This window comes from Canis lupus, chromosome 13 (assembly GCF_003254725.2).
Source record: "Canis lupus dingo isolate Sandy chromosome 13, ASM325472v2, whole genome shotgun sequence".
Lineage (NCBI taxonomy): Eukaryota > Metazoa > Chordata > Mammalia > Carnivora > Canidae > Canis > Canis lupus.
The window spans coordinates 42453034-42477755 of NC_064255.1; the positions used below are offsets into that span (position 1 = coordinate 42453034).

Sequence of the window (24722 nt, forward strand, 5' to 3'; positions counted from 1 at the left end):
GTAAAATACGTACTTAGATTAAAAAAAAAAAATATGTACTTAGATATAGAGTCGGCAACATGGAATTTCTTAGAGTGAAAGTGCTTTGAATCTCACTTGACTTAATGGTATAAGAATAACATATTTATTATTTATCCTTTTGTGCATTAGTTGTGCATTCTTTTATGGTTGTGCCATTATCTCTGCAGAAGAAAAAAAACAACTATAAAGAATCACTGTCAGAAGGTCACCATGTTCATTGCTGAAGATTGAAAGATGGCCATGCCCTAGTCTGCCTTTTCAACAGCCAAACACTATTGTTCTGTACCTTTTTCTTCACAGGACTTTACTTAGAAACCCTCTGAGGCCATGTTTCTATTGTCTGACTACCTAAGACGGTTGAAAATGCATCTGTTTCAATGAGATTCATATTTCCACTGTATAGGTGATGTGAAAATGCAGAGCTAGAGTGATAGAATCGCTGCATTTCCATCTGTCACTAGTTAGCCCATCCTCACCATGCTCCATTTTATAGCTGCAAAATCGCATCTGCAGCCTACACCAACAAACTCATGTATCTCATCCCATCTCGCTCACACTCTGAGATCAAAGGTCACACAGGGCATGTTCCCCAGGGCAGTCTTAGAGGCCATCTTAATAGCCTACCTACCACAGCAATCGTCTGGCTCTAAAGCATGTTTATCAGACGTCAATATTCACATCCTTGGCAATAATAAATATTAGCGATGTAGTAGAAAGAACAAAATCAAAGCACATTACTCTCTTCAGTTCATCAGCGTTACATCTTGGTTTTTGTTTAACGGTCTTTCAGTCTTCTCATCTAAATTAATAATAATTAGTACTCCTGTGAAGATGAACTAAGTTACAACATACAAAATGCTTAAAAGAATAAAAGAATCACAGTAAGGAATCACAGATAGAGATACACACGCACTGTATATATCTATTTTGTGCGTATAACATATTCCATACTAATTATTTACAGAATAACAAATATATTTACATATATATGAATTCATGGTTATGTATTTTTGTACGTATACTATACATTTACTCAGATACATATTATTAGTAGCAAAACTAAGTAGTTTTAATTGATTTGAAGAGTAACCTTTGGAAGTCTATAACATGACCCAAAATAGCTTTAGCTTCATAAGCCTCATTCTCCGTTTTTTGGTTCCCTTGTTTGACCATTATGTCCCATCTGAGTCATATAGCCTTGATTACTTCAATTTTGGTATGAAAGGAGTAATGTGTATTAAAGACTCTTTCCCTTTGGGGAATATTTGATTCCCTTGTAGAACCCTGCTTGTGGGAAGGCTTTATCTATCCTGAAATGGAAAATCCTTTCAAGCCTTATCAGGTCCTTGCAATGTAACTTTACTAGGCATTGTTTCAAACTGAAAGTAAGAGTTCCAGGAGTCATGAGTGCTCTTAGGTGGAAAGGTTATTACTCTCTCAGAGTATGTAGCTTTGGGAAATGCTGTGAGCTCAGAGCTGCAATGCACATGAGAAAACCATTATGGTAAGAATAACCTTGAAATAATTTTATAATATATTGAAATTTTAATTCATAAATCCAAATCCATATACATTAATGAGTAATGACAAATTGTGTGATATTTATATTACAAAGATTTGTGTAATACAGTTGAAGAACACTGTTAATAATTCTGAGCTTAGAGAGCAAAGACTGCATATCAGGGGCTAATATAATTTTTCCCTAGCTGGGACCACTTGTCCTCTAGATTCTTAGTTGTAGAGAAGGCAGGGACTATCATGAATTTCGTTTGAAAAACAGAATTATTACACATTAGAGGCTACAAGTAAACACTTGCCTTTCCAATCAGATGAAACAACTTGCTTCCAGGACAGGTAGTATTAACTACATGAAATAATCCATCCCTTTGAGAACAACAATTGAAAACCACAAAGAGGATTTTGTCATTCAGCTCATATGCAAAAGTTTTCTTAATACACAGACCACAGTAGGCCTCTCAATCTGTAACTTCTACTCCAATATACCAACTCATTTCTAATAAAAAAAAAAAAAAACGTGGGTGGGGCGTTGTTTTAACAACACAGATATCTAAACTGCACAACTATTTCTGTATAATTACAAAATTTATTTCAACTTCTTAAATATATATAATAACTGACTTTTACAAATGCTCAAAAATTCATCAAATACTCATTTCTTCTCTGTTTCTATATTCACACTTTACCTATTAAATTACTCTGAAATTTGTCAGAAAAGTATACAAAGGAATGCCAAAACTGTAAAGGTGATTATTCAAAAAATAAATCATTAAAACTATGTCATTAATTTTAAGATGCACCATATTTTTAATGTTCGATAAAGAAAGAAAAAGATGCTGTCAATAACAACACATTTATATGTTAGAATGTTTATGTAGGGGCAGCCCAGGTGGCTCAGCGGTTTAGCACCGCCTTGGGCCCAGGGCATGATCCCAGAGTCCCAGGATCGAGTCCTGTGTCGGGCTCCCTGCATGGAGCCTGCTTCTCCCTCTGCCTGTGTCTCTGCCTCTCTCTCTCTCTCTCTCTCTCTTTCTCTCTCCCCCTGTGTCTCTCATGAATAAATAAATATTTTTTTAAACAAGAGTGTTTATATGTATTAAGAATTATTGAGGTGTACCTATTGTATCATATCTTCTACAACCATCGAAAGAAAAATGTAGGAAACAAATGTTTGCCTTAAAATGTTTTGACAAAGTCCTAATCTCTCAGATAACTCTTTAAAATTGAATACTTCAAAGCCCCTCTCCTCTTTTTCCCCCCTTATAGTAGCATAGTATGAACCAGCTTAAGGATTGGTGCTATAGCATTTTCTCCAGTATTTCTTTCCAGACTTCTGACAGCCATCTACAAGTTTTGATGTTGGTACTTACTTACTTGGTATGTGATAAATGGTCCTTTTTATTTATCTCAGTTACAAAACATGATGCAGCTTAATCTACTTTCAAGTCTCTTCCTTTTTGTTGTCCCCTAAACCACTTACTGTTATTCAGCAAGTAAATATGGAATCATTTTAATTGTTCCAACAGCAGATATTTGCTTCACTGCTATCAAATGTATGCCTTCACCGTTCCCATATTAATTTCCAAAGTAACTTTACATCTCAGTCAATCATACTATTTTTGTAGATATTTTAAAAGATAACTAAGTATAAATACGTGGTACCAAAAAATATGTGGACCAATAATGTGTTTTTCCTCTAATATGAAATTATATGACAAAGGTTATGCATGAAAAAGCAGGGGCAGCTTTGTCATGACTTCCAGTTGACTGTAACTCAAGATGCCATCAGTGAAGAGACACATTTCAATTCCAGAAATATCTAAATGATGTAAGTCTTAAGAGTGATGAAATATTTATGTTCTTCAATCTAATACAGGGAAAATAAAAATAAGAAACCTATGATTTTAAGAAAATTCAGAAAGCAAAACAGGAACAAAGTAAAATCATAAAAAACAGAAAACAGAAACTAAATTCAAAATTATTAGTCATGTCACTAATTGGGAAATAGGGAAATCCAACTATTAGAAGAGACTATGAGATTATATTTAAAAATAAAACAAACAAAATAAAATAAAATAGGGGATCTCTGGGTGGCGCAGTGGTTTGGCGCCTGCCTTTGGCCCAGGACGCGATCCTGGAGACCTGGGATCGAATCCCACATCGGGCTCCCGGTGCATGGAGCCTGCTTCTCCCTCTGCCTGTGTCTCTGCCTCTCTCTCTCTCTCTCTCTCTCTGTGTGACTATCATAAATAAATAAATTAATTAATTAAAAAAAATAAAATAGAACTCAATATGAGCCAAAATGACAGAAGATGAAAAATTAAGAAGATAGAGGATAAGAAATAGAGAAAATTGCTGTAATAATGCTATACAACTAAAATAGATTTCCAGTTAGAAAGTATTTAAAGGTACAAAAACATATATTATTTTCTTAGGAAGTTAATATTCCACAAGTGTTATTAGTAGGAAATAAGACAGGAACACTCAAATAAGCCCTGGAACACTCAAAAGAAACAACAACCATACTATTGAAATCAGCAATGATTTCAACAAGATAAATAAGAAGACCAATTACAAGGTGGAAATCAAACATCAACATAGTTTCTCTAAGCAATATCCACATGGAAAAGAGAAATAGAGGAACCAGATTCTATTAACCTAACAGCCAAAATAATTGAGTACCTATGATTAAATCTAACTAGAACTGTCTAAAACCTTTATGCAGTATCTACCACAAGATGTTGCAGGTAAACCAAGTGGAGGAGATAGTTTTGTTTAACAAAGACCCAACCAATTTGATCTAATGTTGGTGACTTTTATTATGAGATGAAATATTTGATCAAATTAGGGTAATCTACAGCCTTGAATCCAGGCCATTTACAGACCAATGCTGTGTAAATAGTGAAAATTATAGGAAAAAATATTGGAGCATCTTTGTTATTTCTTGTCTCTTCCAACAAAAAAGGAATGGCTGGTCTGAAAGCAGATCACACACGATATGGCTTTAGTAATCAAAAGTACTCTGTCTTTAGCAATCTAAATCGAGTAAGAGTCCCATAATTTTGAATTTAAAGTCTCAAAATCCAATTTATTCTGTAACTTGAGCTGAAGCTAATATTAGAGGATCAACCTTATCAGGAGTTCAGATAAGACACAAGGCTTTTTTTTTTTTTTTTTTTTTTTTGTCAAAGTAAAAGAACTTTAAGTAGAAAAATCCATTTAAGAATCCAGTGTTTTTGTTTTGTTTTGTTTTGTTTTGTTTTTTAATCTTTTTATGTTAGGTGTTCTGGGCACATAACTTGTTTTACTTTTGAGGTTGCTAAAGACAGATTCTGAACCTAAAGTTTGATGAATAACTCAAAAGTATTTAGGCAAAAGTTTTTCATGCAATGGATATATGTGAGAAAAGTGCACGTTTGAAGGTTGGGAATACAAAGGGTAGATTGTGGCAGGCACTAAGATGGTTGACCCAATCCAGCCTATTCCCAGCCTCTTTTACTCCTTGCAAATCTCAGTTATTAAGGATGGGAAAGCTAAGCATTTGCTCTGTGACAGTTAGGGGTAGCCACATAGTATAATTCTTGTCAAGGGACTGAGGGATGAATTTTGTGAGAAAAGCATTGCTTTTTTAAAATTAAAAAATTAATAATAAAACAAAAAGATAGCAATAGCAGTAGTAGTTCTCATGGTTTTCCCAGACATTATTTTTGAACTCCATTGCAAAGTCTGATGCTGCAACAGTCATCCACACAAGTCAATAATCTTAGGGCAAGGCCAGGAGAATTATAAAGCTGATAGCTCCAACATTTTAAATCCTGCAGATTCCATGTTATACAAAAAACATTTTTCTTTTTTTATTTCAAAAAATATTTTTCAAACCAATCTAATTCAGTCCTCTTCCTATGCATTTCCCCCAAATCCCCTCCAAGGAATTTCAAGTTGCTTGCCCCGAAATTATTTTCCTCTACCTTCACGCTAAGCATTTATGCCCAAACCTGTCTCATATTCTAGTGTTATCAAGGTCCTTAGCATTTACATGGCATTGTACACTTATATGTGTGTATATATCTAATCTAAAAATCTATCTCTACACAATCTTAAACTTAGAGAAATGAAATTTACTTAACCATAGTTAGGTAGCAGAGCCTATTCCTCTATTGCCATAAATGGCACCATCATTTCACCGCAGTGCCACACAAATGAACTTCATTTGAAACTCTGTATTTTTGTCTCCCTACACATCCAACCTTAATTTCTATCTATTCTAACTCCAAAATATATCTCATGTGCATTCAGTTATCTCTTTCTCCATTATCCCCATACTCATTCAAATGTCATTTCTCACAATGAATGCTTCTGCAAAGGGGCTTTTTCTTTGCCTTTAACTTTGTCCTCTTCTAATCCATTGTCCTTCCAGCAGCCAGAAAAATCTTATGAAATTCCAATGTGACTGTGTCAATCCTATGTATAAAACACTTCAACCATTCTCTATTGCTTTTATAGTAATGTTACAATAAGATTTCCAAGACGGGCTGACTCATTCTTACTTCTCCTCTCTCTCTCTCTCTGTTTTTTTTTTTTTTTTTTTTTTGCCTCTCCCTAACTCTCCAATCCATGGCCATGTTAGTCTTCTTTCAGGTGCCATGTCATCTTCCACTTCTGTGTTCATTTTAGATTGGGTGCTTTGGAAACAGTGAGAAGGAGAGTTGCATGCCAGTGATTTACTGGGGAGTGTTCTAGGAGGATACACCTGTAAGGAAGGGAGGCCAGCGGAAGTTGGGAGAAGAGAAAAGCTAACCAACAATGTGATGGCAACTGAGGTCTCAGCCAATCATATGAAAAGCTCGAGCTAGGATGTCTCTTTGGATTCCCCCAAACTATAGCAAGGAGGCTAGATGTTGGCATCGCCACATCAACTCGTAATGAGCAGCTCCTTGAGAGAGAGCATGACCTTAGGCAAGGTGGATTTGTGCAGCTGATGGGAATTCCCAGGGAAGGATACAGCTTTGAGACTTCAGTGGTAGATATTTCTAGCGGGAGGGAGATAGATGTGTTAACTCTGAAGGAGGTGTCAGAGGGGAATGTGACAGTGTTTATTTCTATATATCTGTAGATCCTGTTTCCTTTAATTCCTCTCATCCCTCATAACTTTTCTTTTTTTAAAATCAGGCTAGCTAACTTCTATTCATCCTCAGGTCTCATATACTGTGCCATTTCTCACACTCTATCTTCACCGACCCCAATTCTTGGATTCCTTTTTACATGCTTCAATAATATAATGCAAAATCCCCCAACCATAGAACTTCGTGAACTGTGTGATGATTGTCTACTTATTAAAGCTCTGTGAGGCAGAAATCGTCTTTCTTACCTTAGTGTTCCTAGAGTCCAGAAGAATTCTTGACAATACTTGGTGCAAAATGAATACTTGTTTGCAAAGTGAATGAATTTCACACTTATTTTTTTTTCATGTTTTCATGGGTTGTAGGTATTTTTTTTAAAGATTTTATTTACATATGCATGAGAGACGCAGAGAGAGAGGTAGAGGCAGAGACATAGGCAGAGCGAGAAGCAGGCTCCTTGGGGAGCTCAGTGAGGGACTCCATCCCGGCATCCCAGGATCACGCCCTGAGTCGAAGGCAGGTGCTCATCACTAAACCACCTAGGCATCCCTGTAGGTATTTTTTTTACTTTAAATTCAATCTGTCAACATATAGTCCATCATTAGTTTCAGATGTAGTTTTCAATAATTAGTCAGTTGCATATAATACCCAGTGCTTATTACATCATGTGCCCTCCTTAATGCTCGTTACCCAGTTATCCCTCCCCCACCCACCTCCCCTTCAGCAACCCTCGGTGTGTTTCCCAGAGTTAAGAGTCTCTCATGGTTTGTCTTCCTCTAGTGTGTATTTTGCTTGGATCATGGTTGATATGTTTTTTATAATATCTTTTTTTTAAGATTTTTATTTATTTATTCATGAGAGAACAGAAAGAGAGGCAGAGACACAGGCAGAGGGAGAAGCAGGCTCCCTGTGGGGAAACCAATGTGGGACTCGATTCCAGGACCCTGGGGTCATGCCCTGGGCCGAAGGCAGATGCTCAACCTCTGAACCACCCAGACATCCCACGGTTGATATTTTTGAGTCTGTTCTCTCATTCATCCATTCTTCACTGGACAAAGTGATTAGAAGGAGGAATTCTCAACAAAGGAATTTCACACTTATTTTTATGTTTTACGAAGTTCTAGATCTTGCTGAGACAGAACTCTCCAGGATCAGAAAACTAAGTGAGAGAGAAAAAGAAGGTAGTAAAAATCATAACTGGGTGCTTTTCCAGAATTTTTTCAGGTAATCTATTTCTAAATCTTATTTGTGAAGAAGTTTCAATTTTTTGTTTTGTACCAGACTCCTTGCCTCCTACCGGCAATATCTTAGACAATACACATTTTATTAACAGTATGTAGATTATTTTAACTATATGGATTTCATCATGTAATCTATTCAGCTGAGAAGTAAAATTAGTAAAGTCATGAAAGCAGTGTTTTACTTGCTTTTTTTCATGTTTCCATGACTATTAGCCAATTATATAAGTTACTGTTTCCTTACTTATATAGAAAAAATATAGGAAAGTACCTTTGGTGTCTGAGGCTCATGATGAAATTAAACTATGCCTATTCTTATAAAATCTAAGACATTCTTATTTGTACATAGAAAACACCATAGATATAGAAGGCAAGGTTAAAAATAACTTAGATAAAAGCAGCATAAGTAGAAATGGTACCCTCTACTTAGCATAGTAGTATACGTTCATTTTCTGTGAATTAGGACTAGATATGTGCAAATATAGCCAAAACTAGAGCAAATATTATGAAGCATACATGTTAACCTCCTAATAATTTCCTGAAGGGTTAACACCCTGTTTAACTTTGCCCACTCACATCAGTATGTCAGAGCACCTAGGCACTTGTTAACTGCTTTTTGCTTTGAATTTTAGGGATTAAAAATGCATTCAAAAGATAGTGATTTCCTGTTAATTACAGTTGTTTAAATATGTACACAATAATCAAAGTTCAAATGTCTTGCAGTCCCAATAATAGTAAACACATTCTATTTTAGAAGACTAATCCAACCAGGCAGTTTTTCAACCAATAATAAAATTGCAAGCAGTATACTTCCTAATAGATTTCCAGGTTTAAACCGAGTGCCTGGTCAAGCTCTCTACAGATGTTTTGTTTTCCAGCATAGCCTCAGAAAGCACCATATACAACTACAAGTCTACATTTACTTGTCCTCTTGGAACACTTCTTCTAAGAAGAAGATTCCAGAAAGATGAGTGACTCTTTTAAATGATTCTTCAATTCTTTACTTGTAAACATAATTTTCTTAATTCTTTAGACCCAATTCTAAAGTTGTTCAACAGAGAATCTATCAGAGTGCCTTAGTAATCTAGAATTTAATGCATATGAACTACCAACATAAAAAATGATTTTACTTCTCTTACTTTGCCCTGAGGTAACCTGATGATAAAATTTTCACTTTCCTATTGTCCTTGAATAATAGCATTATTATCCATAACTATCTAGTCTGCTATTCAAAAGGACAGAGTATGAGTAATTTGGTAAGTCTATAAAGCATTATATTAATGGGGCATTATTCAAATGCAAAGTTGACATGACAGCATTAGTGAAATATAGAAATATTTCAAGGTTTTGTTAAATGTTGAAGATCATATTTTCTATAAGCTTATGTTCAGCAAAAACTAATCCCTGCTATTGTAGCATTAATTTCATCATTTTATGTAGTTAATATTGAAAATTACTTATGTCAAGTCTAGAAGTTGTATATATGTTTGTATTTGCGTGTAGACTACTTCGAAGCATATGTATATATATGGTCATGTATAGAAAAATCATGTAATTTATAGAAATCCTGTAGTAAGACAAAGCCTAATGATAGGAATTAGAATACAATAAAATCTCTATTTATGACATTTGGTTAACCAGATTTCTTTCTGAATTAGCATTTACTGACTCATATTACAATGTTTATTATTACAATCCTATCAATTGGCAGTGGCAATTATTCACTTCGTTTCCTTTAGCTAACATGAAATATCAAAATAATGTCTGAAACAAAGAAACACTATATTCAGAAGATATTTTATGTGTTTTTTAACATATTTTAATTCTTGAAAACTTGGACATCAATGTGTGATAGATATGAAAACTTGATTAACAAACCCATTCACGGAGGTTGTACACATCAGTTTATGACCACTTAGGATTATAAAGACTTTACTAATTTGTGAATGGACTCTTGATTTTAGTGATATTTATGCAGTAGGTTTTAATATCGCCATAAGTGTCTTCATTACAAGGAAAAGAAAAATTAGGCAGGTAAAAAATATGTCCTGCTAAACTCTTTATGTCTTAGGTATGCTATCAGTCATTTTTCTTGAAGCTGTCTAAAAGCTAATTTTTTATATGCCTTTGCCCCAAACCATGCGTTTAGCATTTAGTCTTATCTCATTCAATATTCAAATTAGCTCTTGGAAGCGAATCTGATTTTTCTGTTTATTTACAGAAAACAAAGGTTTAGAGAGTATATTTGATTTTCCTAACTTCACAAAGGCACTAGAGGTCAGAACCAAGAGTGGACTCAAAGTACATCTTATTTACAAATCTGTGATTTTCCACAACTATGTTATACTGCTTAAGCTCATTAAATGAACAGTTCAATTCTATTCAACTCAATATCACCTAAAACTTTTATGTGTTTGCACATACCAAGTTAAAGAGAAGAGGCAATAGTATGTTTTAGGTGTATTATCTAATGAGTCCAAGCAAGTCACACTCAAAATTGATTTTTATTTTTTTTCTACCATTCCTCATGCCAGTTTCCCGTGATACATTAAAAGTTGAATAAATATAAATAATAAACACACCTTTTTGACTAGTGAGAACTACAGGATTTATAATAGAAAAAGGAAATAAAGTCTTCTAAAAAACCCATCAATCATAATTTTTTATTATTCTGAATAATAATTGCTCTACATTAAATAAGACTGAGTTTGTCTTATATTAGATGCATCTCCTGATCTGTAAGTTATTTCTTTGTGTATCTATTCAGTTCTTATTTTATATTTTTCAAAATAGAATGAGTTAAAAAGTTACTTTTTTCAGATTTGATTTTTCATGAAACGGTTTATTCACATATTGAGAGTGAAAAAACTTTTATTACAGTTATTAATAATAATATTATGAAATTTCTGCATATTATAAATTTTTATAATGCTTTGTTATGTCTTATGTTAAATATGTAAGTGTAGTATGGATTCTCTCCATTGGATTAAAATGTTTAATTTTTTAGAAAAGTACGGTAAGAAAAATCTATGGGGTTATAATTAAATTGAATTATGCATCTCAAAATTAGACCCACTATTTACACAACAGGTATATACTTTTTAGCCTTCCATGAGTTAGGCATATTTCTGAGGGAGTCAGATAATGAATAAAATTTTACATACATTGTAATTAAAATGTTGATGCCCTATGTAGAATTATAATGTGCTATGAGAAAGAATAGAGGTAGGACATGACTTGGTCAGGGGCATTTCTCCTTTAGAAAATGTTATTTTAGTTGAGTTTTGAATAATGACATGACTTCCTCAGGACAGAAGATTGTCAGCACTGGGGAGTGGTATTCACAGGCGCCAGGTCTATAGAAGGACCTTATTCCCACATGTGCCTATAATGTCTACCTCATACTGTAAACTTAACATCCTAGGTGCCTTGGGTCAGTCCTGTGACCTCAAGACCTAGGGCACCCATCAAGTTCACAGAGCAATGTGGAATTGAGAGTATTGTGGAGAGGAGCTGGCTGAAAAAAGTCTAATTGAAGTAGATTCAGGAGTGACTAATAAGAGAATTGGAGATAAAAAGATTACTCCTATCCTAGAGGTAAATAAAACCATTGAGCACATAAAAGCTTTGTAGGAAAACCATATTTTATTCATGTAGGAATAATCCATGTGGCCTATAATTTATACAAACACAGCTATTTTCTTATATAATTATATGCAGTGTTATAGAACACTTAGTATTACTTGTCTGAAGGAAAAACCATTTAAAACAATAAATAAATTTTAAAATATAATCATATACTCACTGATACTTGTCAGCTTAAAAACTTAACCAATGAAAGATTACTGTACTTTTTATTTTTTAAATAAAAAATAAGAGCTTCTAACTGGTGATATCAATAATCACAATTTAATAATTCTGTATACCAAGTGGCAGAGTTTTAAATAGTATTAATTAGTATTTACGTTAATTTTAAAATTCAACAAAAGGACAAATCTGCAAAGGATGTAAACAAACAATTCATAATGATATAAAATGGCAAAAAAAGAAAGTTCATCCTACTACAAAACTAGATAAAATTATGAAAACAAAGAAATAACACTTTGTGTTATGTATTGGAAAGCATTGAAAATTGTATCCAATATTGACAAAATGCCAAAGAATTGGGCATTTACAGATAACTGCTAAAAGGATTCTAATGGATAGTGGTTAGCACTTAGAACATAGAATCTTACCACTAATCATATTTGAGCACGAAATTGCAATTTTAGTTTTTTTTTTTTTAATTTTTTTTTTCTTTATTTATTTACGATAGTCACACAGAGAGAGAGAGAGAGAGAGGCAGAGACACAGGCAGAGGGAGAAGCAGGCTCCATGCACCGGGAGCCCGACGTGGGATTCGATTCCGGGTCTCCAGGATCGCGCCCTGGGCCAAAGGCAGGCGCCAAACCCCTGCGCCACCCAGGGATCCCGCAATTTTAGTTTTAAATTCTAAAAACAATCCAATGTGCACACAAAAAACAAAAATAATTTCTAACCTAATAATATTATACAGTAGTAAGCATTTATCACCATTTTAAGTTTCTAATGATACAGAAAAAAATTACAATTCATTCTGTTTTGAAAAACAAAACATATTTGTTAAAAAAAATGCATAGAAGACCTGAAGTAATCATGTCAAGAATAAATAAAAAGAAAAAAAAAAGAATAAAGAAAAAGTTATTTTTGTGGTAGGATCATAATTGTTTCATTTTTATTTTCTGTTAAATGTTTGGGAAAATATCAAATGTTTACCAATAAGATTTTTTCTTAATATACAAAGTAGGGGGTGGGGAAGGGCTGACTGGGTGAACAGGAACTGAGGGCGGTTGATGGGATGAGCGCTGGGTGTTATACTATAGGTTGGCAAATTGAATTTAAATAAAAAATTAAAAAAAATAAAGTAGAGCAAAAACAAAGCTCTTCAGAGTAAAAAAGTAATTTGGATTATGATACAAATCTAGGCCTTGTTAACAGCTTCGATTCCTATATATATATATATATTTCTAAAAACTGCATTGTTCTATTCATTTGCATAATGTGCTTTTCACAAGTGGTGGAGAGGAAATAACCTATACTCTTCTCAGCCTGAATCTCTAAGCAGTAATAAAGCCACCGAGCAAGGAGACAGGACAGTGCTTTTCTTGACAACCTAGTTTGAAAGTTGAATAAGCTTCTACAAGGCACTTCGTGTCATGGGACCTTACCTGTCTGAACAGGAAGAGTGCATAATCATATGCACAGTGGGGCTAACCCCACTGATGTATTGCGTGTAATTCTATGCAAATACTTAAGGCATTATGCAAATATGAAAATCTGTTATCATCAGCTCTGAAAATATACTGAGCAAGTTATCTGGTATTTTTGTTGACACAGTTATCTGGTATTTTTGTTGACAGTTATCTGGTATTTTGACACACTGCATACCATCTCAGCTGTTTTCAAACATTTCTTGAAGCTGAATCTTTGCTGGTGAGTTTTATTTGTCTTTATTCATTACCTACACGTACAAACTGTGCTATTATTATTTTTTTTTTCTGTGCAAACAAGAACTTGAAACACGGGAAGAAAGGAAGTACGGTAGGCCAAATAAACCCAGAATCATGATCGCTATGGCAAAAGGGTTGTAATCGTTAAAGATTCTAGTAGGAAGGAGTGAGAAGAGCAGAGACATGTCAGGAGAAATGGTGATAGAGTCAAGTGTTTGGAATAACACAAGAAGAAGGTCACCAGTCCAGGAGTGCAAGGGGCTACCAGATGCTAAAACAGCCAAGGAACAGGATTCTTCCCTAGAGCCTACAGAAGGAGCCCATCCTGCCTTCACCTTGACTTTAACCCAGTGAAACTGTTTTAAGACTTCTGTCCTCTAGAACCATAAGGGAACATGGATTTGTTCTGTTTTTAGCCACCAAGTTTGTAGTCATTTATTACAACAGCCATAGGGTACTAATTCAGGAAAGAAGGGAAGGCGGGACAGAGGGAAGGAGGGAGGAAGGAAGAAAGAAAAAAAAAAGAACATTGTCACAGCAGCCTCCAATCTAAGAACGCAGTAGACAAACCAGCAAAGAACAATTCCATGAACTTTCTGGCCGCAGGGGTTGCGCTGTAAACATCAGCCTACCTTTAAAATCATTTTGTGTGCTATTTTAGGTTGTTTATACCTCTATAGGAAAAGAGATGGTCAAGCCCATTTTATGTTTTTTTAAAAAAAGTTCAAGCTCTTGCTTGATGAAGTGGTTTCTATGGAAACAGCCTTCAAAATCTAATATAAGGAAAAAAGAAAATATTTTCAGAGAACAAATTAAAATGAATTCCAGTAGACTTTAAAATGGTTTAAAATTCAAATGTCAATTTTAGCACATGGAAATTATTTAAATAAAATTTGTTCCATAGAGATTTTTACTTTATATTTATGCTCCCATAATGAAAAGCATAGTTTGTCACCAAAGCAATGTGTACTGTGTTTGTGGGTTATTTGGCCATGATATATATTTCATCTTTATTAGATTTTACTAGTTTTCATGAATACTAATGCTAGTTTTAGCTGTATTATCTCCTTTTCTTTTTCTCTCTTTTTTGCTATTAGTTGTCACTCAAAGTGGGTTTACTTTAGCAAGTTTGCTATGCAAGTCTATAAAAGCTTTATTAGCACAATGAACTGCACACTAAGGAGCAGAACTCTAGCATAAAAACCTCTTCTTTTTCTTAATTTGAAAATATTTGAAGAACTTTTTCTTAGTCTTTCCCTGAGAAATCCTCCTACCCCAAAACACTGTTCACTCCCAAAGTTTCTGTAATTCTGACATCATTAAGGCAAAGACTATTTTTGCACATATCCTTTTAAAGCAATAGATTTACTGGCATTATTGTGGAATTTTTGTGAATGTGGTGCAACATGGCAGTAGATGAAGAAAATGGTTCTTAGCTTCTAGGTAAAGATAAAATATCTGCACCCTAGTGCACTGATCCCATTAATTCGAATAACTTAATTAAAAGCTTGCTGAGCTCCTTATCTCTGATAACCTGTATGTAGTATTATTCAGTATCTTTTCTTTTTTAGAATGGGAAAGAAAGCTCTGGTCTAAAATCAGTCCAGAATAATTTTATCTTAATATTTTTCAGTAATTTATTTTTCTCAGTTGAATCCTTCACACAGGTATTAATGATAAGATTTCACAACCCTGAGATATATCTAGGGGGGTTCATTCTCTTCCCATGCATAGATCATTATCATCATCATCATAGCTATCTTCTATCATGTTTAATTCTGTGTCAAACATTCTGCCTCAGGATTTACATGCATAACTTATCAACAGGGAAGTTTCTTTTTTTTTTAATCTGTATTTTACAATTGAAAAAAAAATAGAAGTTTAAGGGCATTTATCAGCATGTCCAAGATTATGTGGTAAGTAAGAAATTGCCTGTCTGATGAGAGGAAGTCTTCAGCTTCTGAGCCCTAGTTTCTGTTGGGTCCTGGTATGCAGACAGAGGAAAAGGAGTGTAGGGCAGAGGGTTGCCCAAAGAGAGGCCATGCAGAAGGGCAAAGAGCAACACAGATGAAGAAGGAGCACTCCAGCACCATTCCTGGAAACAGTTAAGACTGTTTTCCAGAACACGGGGTTAGCAGCAGAGACTTACTGTGCAACCAAGTCTATTTCTTTTACTTCTGTTCTTAAACCTACAAGTATCCAACTGCTAGATTAATAAAAACAAATTTTAAAGCATTTCCTTATTTTTAGGCATGTTCTAGAACTCCTTAATATATTCACTAGCACTTCAGAAACAATGGTTATTTGGGAAGAAAATCACATGGACTAAGTTTTGTAAAATGACTTGAAAAGAGATATCAAAGTCGTCTGTGTTATTTTGTAACTTCATGGTTGTAATAGCTGGTCTGTTGTTTGGGAAATATGATTTAGTTTTTCTTAAATGGATTATGTATATACCATGTCACTGAACTCACGTTTTTAACAAATATTCTACAACTCTTATAGAAGTTTTTAATTTTTTAATTAAATAATTGACTTGAGCAGCCCATTTAGTTAGGTTTATTTACACTGTAATAATTATGCAAAGATGAAAGCAACGACATCAACACACACACACACACACACACAAATGCCTCTCTTACCTCAATTATAAAAGCTATGTTGGGAGAATCGTTGATATAACACCAAAATAAAGTTCAGCAATCCCCTTATTTTTCCAACACAAATGTAATGACTGTGATACATACAGGACGTCATACTCTGCAAGCGTGCTGAGATAGATAAATCATTGCATTGTCTCTAAAACATTACATCATAAACAGGATAGAACTTCCTGATAATCATCTAGGGCTGAAAGTGACAAAAGTCATAAGAAAAGTGTAAATAAACTCTGCAGCGGCCTCAAGAACCAGGCATATAAACCCCAAACTTCAATATAAGCAGAATTGAATATATCAAAATATACAAACCTTAAATTCAAGTTTCCTGATTGTCAAAACTGTTAACCTTATGATTAGATTCTAGGTTTTCCTGAGTTTGGAAAAAATATATAAGCTTCATTGTAGACTTCCCCACAAACAACCAAAAATCATGACCATTTTTTTTTTTTTTAACCCTCCCAACAATGCAGCCCAAACTCTAGCAACCTGCTCCCAGAGGATCTGGGCAATGGGCCTGTTGTAAATGCAGGGAATCCAGCCTGGTAGGGATCTGTGTGGCCCTGAGGCTATTTTAACCCCACTGTTGAAGATCCATGGACACTGTGCCACCATTCCCAGTCCCTTGAAAGGAAAGCACTCTCTGCCCCCTTAAAAGGATTCATTCAGATAACCAGACAATTAAACCCCTAAGCCAGTGAATAAGTGAGCTGCATCTTTAAAAGCCCAGTTCATTTCATGAAACCCACTAGATCTGATTTGAAATTAAAGGATTAGTCAGCTACTACCATGTTGCCACTTGTCAAAAATGCCCAAGAAATAACATTTTGGGGGCTTATAAACACTAATAAAATATAGTGTTTCTTAGAGACTGTACATTTTATCTTTCCTGAATTAAACCATAGTTAGATAAAAAGGCTCTCTGCTGTTGACCTAAGAAAGTCTGCTCTCCAAATATCTGGACCATTTTTTATTTTATTAAGAAAACTTGAGCCGGGAAACAAAGGATACATAAAGGATAAATCCTATCATTCAGTTTTATTTTTTTTTTATAAAAGATAATGCTAACACCATTCATGATAAAATTCACTTAATTTTTAAATTATCCTTTTTGTTTTTAAGCATAATTACTACTGCTTTGTTAAAATAATCTTTTAATTATAGTTATAGGAAGTTGGGATTATGAAAATATAAATTGCATATAGTATAAGCACATATTAAAAGTACTTTATGTTGATTTTGAGTAAAGTAGATAAACAAAGCAAGTCCTTACCAGCAGAAATGTGTTTCTAAAATACTGCATTTGCACATGCTCAGAATAATTTTGAATTCATTTTGATTAGAGAAAACTGCTTATTCTCAAGATGTTGTCAGACTTTAAAGATTTCCACTTTAGTGGTTTACTGTGACATCAATGCTACATTACATTTCATGCAAAAATCTGTTTCCTTAGCAACAGGAAGCAAACTGCTCATTTCAAGGAAACCAGTAGAAAAAAAAATTTTTTTGTTTAATGTTGAATACTGTAGCCTGAGATGGTTAATTACACTGACAGAATATTGTGGTAAATTAAAACGATTTTAAATCCTTCATAAACAGAATGTGAACTGCTGTACTGTATTAATAAAAGATTTTCAAAATCTTATTTTAGGGTACAGAATAAAATATGTTCCCACACATGCAGAATGTAAAAGAACAAGTATATTATCAATGAAACTAACACTAACTTTATGTTCTTGAACAAGAAGGTGATTTTACCATTTTTGGACTATATTTTTACCTCTGTAAAATAAATGGCATGGATTAGATTGGATCCAATGTCCTTATAGCTTTAGCAGTCTATGATTTTGTGATTTATAACTCTCACGTTGATTGGTGAAGATTTGACCCGACCTTCTTTCTATAGATAACGTAATACATCTCATAGCCTGTAAAACAAATATGAGCACGGTAGCTATAGGTTGTGGTGGAAAGGCAGAGCTAGTATCCACTCAGTCTCCACTTATTTTCTAGTGTTTTGAGTAATGACCAGTTAATCGAGGATGGATGAAAGAAGGCAACATGGAATAGTATATATCTTCCATTTTGGAAAATGTCAATGTGCACAAACTGAGCCAAACCTCAAATCTGATAAATTTCTGAGTTCCCAAAGAGGATCTCTGGTGTTTGCTACTGTTTTGAGCATACAGAAATTCCGGGGAGCTTGTAAGGGCTCCCTTCCTCTTGGATTCGACCCTGAAAGAGGTGAAGAGACATGGGGTCATGTGTCTTTGCAGCTCTTATTTTGATTGTGTTCTTTTGCTTCCTTAATGTTTGGTTAATCTTTATGCTTTTCTCATATTCCTATAAAAGATCAAACTGGAGCTTCCTTGACTGCAGAGGGAACCCTTCTCTCTTCTAGACAGCAGCCACTGTCTTAGGACTTGGCCTTTTCAGTAGCAATAAACAGTAATTCTCACCCCATTCCATCCAACCCACAAATAAGAGGAGGACCAAAGAAAAATTAAGCAGGCACATTATGCAAAACAGGCATCACTTTATATACTATTTATGCTCTCATCCAAAATAGGTATGTAAAACCTAGCTATCAAGGATAGAAGTTGACAATACAGTTTGGGGAGCAAGAGCCCATCTGGTAAAAATAATGTATATTTATGCTTTTCTACAAGAATGGGTTCTACCTCAAATTAACAGAAGGAAAGATTCTTAGAGTCATAAAGTAATCCTAAGCATCAACCCCAGTAATAATTGGCACAAGGCCTAGTACTCAATTCATGTTATGTATTATTGTTGTTTTGTTATTGTTTTCTTAATCATGTTAATTTAGTGATAATCATCTTGACTAGAAAGCACTAACTTAAACAAGAACGTGTTATTTTTATGAATTAGCAGACAATGGACTTAAAAGGCCCAGAGAGTCCTCAGTTTCAAAATATCTATTCCAACACATAGCTATCAGAATGATTGGTATTGTAGTATTTGATATTGAAACCATTGGTCCTTGGGGGGCAGTCATTCATTTGCTTCATTTCTGGAGTCTTTATTGTATGCAAGGTATCATTTCCAAACACTATGTTGGCAGTACTTTTCCCACATTAATGAGTTTAAACAAAACAAAACAGAATATTGCTTACCTTATGCCACAAACTGTTTACCACGCTGTCAAAGATGATGAAGTTGAATGTTCTGAAACAAGAACACAAAGAAGTTATATGGGAGAAAAATCATCCATAGGCTACAGCTGTAGGACACAATGACTATACAGAAAAAGTTATCATCCAGAGAAAATGACATTAAGCTCGGGACAGCTACATCGACAGAGACATTTTTCCTCCACCTCCAAAATGTCTTTTTTTTTTTTTTTTTTTTTTTTTTAGACAAAATAAATCACTTAGTAAGTAGGGAACATATTTTCCACTGCAGAAAAAAATACCCTCAGGTTTTGCAATCAGGCACTCTCCCATCTAAAATCTCTCAAGCGTGGCCTTGATGCAGTCACACGCATCAGGCGATTCTACAGGGACCCTTTAAGAGTAATATAATGCCAACAATAGCAGCATTCAGAGGTCTAGACATGTGGTTAGAAAAAAAAAATCAAAAAGCTTTAAGAGCTCTAAAATTGTTCATAAGAAGAATTTTTGTTATTGAGCACTAATAGGATATTATCTGCCTGAAGGCAGAGGTCTAAGCCATATGGTTTCTTGGAAAATCCACAAGATCCAAAATATGCAAGTTGATGTTGACAGTCACAGTAAAATGTAAAGAAAAATAAGTACATTGGAAATTACAGCGTCAAAAAGTTAAACTTCCCAATCTACTAAAAAATTAGATGTGAGCCAATAGAGATTAGCCTGCCTAACCACTTGGATTAAATCAGATATGAATGAAAGTAGAAGCATGATATTCTTTCTTCTCTTTTGTTATTGTTTTAATTAAGCCAGGTGGAGTTAGAGTTACTGTGAAAGTAAAAAAAAAAAAAATGTCTATTCTATGATTAAGTGGAATTTCATAAGTGAGGTCAGATTTACACTGAAGTAGCCTAGAATTTGGATTCTGTCGAATTTTGGTCTGGGGTTAGATGTAACAAGGATGGATGAAAGAATTCACCTAAAATTTGAGCTGGAAGGGATTCTAATACACAGGGAAAGTTCAGGGATATTTAATCCAGCAGCCAGAAAAGAAGTAGCAGCGTCTAATTAACATCTTACACTTGCAATTAAGAATGGTACATGGCATCATGCTGCTGCATACAGAAGCTTCCCTGTAATCAACCATATTAAACTGCTAAACCCCCTAAAATCTCATTTGTTTTGAAGTTCCCTCCCCTCCCAAAAATGTCCGTTTTGGTGGCAATCATAGTGAGAAATATTTGCCCCTAATAACTATGAAATTACAAAGTTTAAATCTCAGAGAATCTTGTCATCAGTCCATTCAGAACCAGACTTCAGCCGACAACAGGAAGTAGGATATACCAACTCCAGAACCACCTACCTTGGGATGAAGCTGTCATAAATGAAAATAATATCAGGGCACTAAGTGAAGCAACAGGGGCTCCCGGTAACACTCCAGCCCCAGCATTAAACTGGAAGGCTCACCAAAACCTATTACAGTATCTCTGACCTCTATAGACTGGACCAAATTCAAAAGAAGTTAGGTGAAATAAGCTTTTGATATGATTCTTGTTCTTAGGACTTAGACTATGAGTAAAAAGCATCAGAAAGTATGTGACATTTTCCATCCAAGCACAAGAAAGACAAAAGCATTAGCTACAAAGGGGCATAGACTACTAGCATAGGCGCAGGGAAGTAGATTTAGTGTAATCTTCTGAGGCTGGGGAGGATCATGAGTATGGATTTTCAAGTGAAGAATAATGTAGGTCTCATTTTTGAAAATAAAATACATTGCCACAAAATCATATAAACAATTTCTATGTTTCAAAGAAGTTTGATTCAATCTGAACCATAAAAATAAAAGGAAATAAAAATAAAGGAAATCCTTTAAAGTAATGCCATAAAGATTTTAGAGCAGGTTTAAGGAGCCAGTACATACACATACAAGTCTACTCTGAATAGTACATTGGAAATTACAGTATAATATATGTACATATTATACTGTAATTATACATATATTATATATATATTCAGATAGTCACAGACAAAAATTATATATTGACAGTCACAGACAATAATTATATACATATAATTATTGTTTTAGTAAATTTTTATGCAAAAATGGCTTGTCAGCATTCCAAAGACATTTAAGAAACTATTTGAGTTAGGTTATCATATCTAAATTCAATATGAAGTAGTTGATGAAAAAAGATATAAAGGGATTTGACAAATAGACAAATTGTTCCAATATCCTTAGGAAAGTCATTCTAGGAAAGCTGGCATACAATATTAGCCTCAGTTGGTTATCAAATAAAAATGTCCTTGTGTATTTCAAATTAAAAAAAAGTAGGTTATTATTATATTACAGATGAAAGAAAGGTAAGAAAATGGTAGTAGTAATAGCATAAATTTTGTATCTTCTTCAAATAGAATTCAGCAATGTATAGAATGAGTTGTACATCATGACCAAGTGGGACTTATTCCAAAGATTTAAAACAGATTCAATTTTGTCATTGAGGTAAAATTGACATATAATATATTAATTTCAGGTATACAACATAATGATTTGATATTCACATAATGTGAAATCACCACCAAAATAAATCTAATTAATATCTGTCACCATACATAGTTAAAATGTTTTTCTTGTGATGAGAACTTTTAAGTTTTAATGTCCTAGCAACTTTCAAATAGGCAACACAATATTATCAAATACAGTCGTGATTATTAGCTATAGTCTATACTAGGCAGGATCAATTTTTTGAAAATCAATCATTGTAATCCATTGCAAAAACAGGCTAAAGAAAAAAGACTACACGATTGTGTCAGTTGATACAGAAAAAAAAAAAAAAAACCCACAAAATTCAGCATCTATTCCTGACAAAAATTCTCAGGAGGATTGAAAGGAAGATTTTCCTCGACATGATAAAGAGCGTCTATGAAAAGCCTGCAGCTAACTTGCTTCTTAATGGTGAAAGACTAAATACTTTTCCACTACTATTTGCAGCCAGGCAAGAATGCCTGATCAAACCAACTTACTCAACATAGTTCTGGAAATCCTAGTCAATGAAATCTAGTGGGAAAAAATGCATATAATTTTCAAAGGCCAAAAAAAAACCCTATTTGTAGGTAACATATTTGTCTACAAAGAAAGCAGCAAGGATTCCAAACTATTCCTAGAACTAATCAGTGAGTTCATCAAAGTCATAGGATACAAGATAAGTATATACAAATCAATTGTTCTTCAGTGATCTATAGTGGAAATGTGGTCACCAAAATTAGACTGAGAAATACAAATACCGTATGATTTTGGTCCTATGTGGAATCTAAAAAAAAAAAAAAAAAACAAAAACAAATTAAGGAACACACAAGAAGCAGACCCTTAAATACAGAGAATGAACTGATGGTTGCCATAGGGAAGGGGTTGGGGGATGGGCAAAGTGGGTGCAGGGGAGTGGGAGATACAGGCTTCCAGATAAATCATGGGAATAAACGACACAGCAGAGGGAATATGAGCAATGATACTGTAATAGTGTTGAATGGTGACAGGTGCTAACTACACCTGTGGGGAGCAGAGCAAAACATACAGAAATGTTGAATCACTATGTTGCCTACTTGAACTAACCTGGTGTGCCAACTATATACAAATAAAAAAATATTTCAAATGCCATTTTGCATCTGCTAAAAAATGTTATACCTAAAAGGAAATGTAATAGATTAAGTCCAGATGTGTATGCTGAAAACTACAAAATGTTAAAGAGAGAAATCCCAAAAGATCTTGACAAATATGGACACATACCATATTTGTGAATAGGAAAATACAGCAAAGATATAAATTTTCCTCAAATTGGTATTTAAGTTTAATATAATTGCTGTCAAAATCCCAGTAAGACTTATTTATGCTAATTTTAGACAATGTTTTTCTAAGATTTACACAGGAAGCTGATAAAACTAGAATAACAAATAATCTGGAAGAAGAAAAATAAAATGACAATGAGTGCTCAGTCTATCTGATTTCCAGATTTCTCATATAGCTGAAGTAATCAAGATTGTGTAGTATTGGTGAAGGCATGAAACATAGATAAATGGAACATTAATTAAAAAATCCAAAAAAATAAAATAATAAAATAAAGAATCCAGAAATAGACCCATACAAATATACAAACTGATTGTTTTGTAGTTTTCAACAATTTTTTTTATTTTAGGAAAATTTCAGAATTACAGCCAGATTGCAAAGATAGTACAAAAAGTTCCCATATACCTCATGCTCAGTTCCCTTATTATTAACGTCTTGCATTATTAATGTAAATTTGTTACAATTAAGCAACCAATATGATACATCATTGTTTTTTATTTTTTAATATGTATATTTTTCATTGGAGATTGATTATTTTTATTAACTGAAGCTCATAGTTTAATCAGATTCTCTTAATTTTACTTAATGTTATTTTCTATTCTAGGATCCTAGTAAAGACACAATATTACGTGTAATAATTATATCTTCTTAGACTTCTCTTGGTTAAGACAGTTTCTCAGACTTTCATGGTTTTTGATAACCTCAGTAGATATGAAAGGTCAGGTATTTTGTAGAATGTCCCTCAATTGGACCTTAATGATGTTTTGCTCATAATTACACAGGAGTTCTATGTTTTGGGGAGAAAAGTCAAAGAGGCAAAATGCATTATTATCACATCATATCAAGAGTATATACAGTCACTATGATTTAACACTGTTAATATTAGCCTGGCTCATCCGGCTGAGAAACGGATTCCCAGGTTCCTCCACTATCAAGCTACTCTTTTTATACCTGTTTTCCTACTGTATTATTTAGAAAGAAGTCACCTTGTGCAGCCCACATTTAATGAGTGGGGAGTTATGCTCTCCTTCTTTGGGAGTAGAACATCAACATAAATTACTTAGAATTCTTTTGCACAGATTTGCATTTTCTTCCGTCCTTATTTAGCTATTCAGTCATTTATTTATAACAATGTGGACTCAGAAATGTCTTCCTCAGGTTATAATCCACTACAAATTTATTTAACTTGTCTGCCAAATTGTTCTAAACTTTGTCGTTGAAGTCATTTGAGTTGACCGCTGTGTGCCTTTGATACACCCTAGTTATCATAAGTTTTTTGTTTGTTTTCGAGCATTTCTTTACTTTCTAGCACCATGAGATGCTCCAGACTCATACTGTATATCTCTTATTCCGTTACTATAATCAACCTTTTCTCCTTGGGGCTGCTTGTGTTGGAGAATAGCATTAGAAACCAATATTTGTGCATTGAGTGTGACTGTTCTACTGGTATGTTGTTCCTAGGTCCTCTCACCTGATGTAGTAAGAAAAGGCAGGTATGTATACAACCCATGTACATACACAAATGTGTAAATAGTTCCATGTGCAACTAGTATCGATATTAAGCTAAACGTGTTCATGCTTACATTTCAAATTTGAATTACCACATAGATGATTCTAGACTCTCACCTTATTTGTAACCTCTTACTCCAACAGTGAGAAACTTGGCCTCCTCCA

The 24722-nt window shown here is 34.1% G+C and overlaps 1 long non-coding RNA gene across 2 annotated transcripts in view; it reads right to left on the minus strand.

Moving 5' to 3' along the window:
* Positions 1-17467, minus strand: part of LOC112652242 (uncharacterized) — an 87779-nt gene extending 70312 nt beyond the window's left edge. For both annotated transcript variants that reach the window (XR_003131302.2, XR_007401657.1), the window contains exon 1: positions 17356-17467. This is a non-coding gene — a long non-coding RNA (uncharacterized LOC112652242). The remainder of the gene's footprint in view (positions 1-17355) is intronic.
* Positions 17468-24722: the final 7255 nt, after the last annotated feature.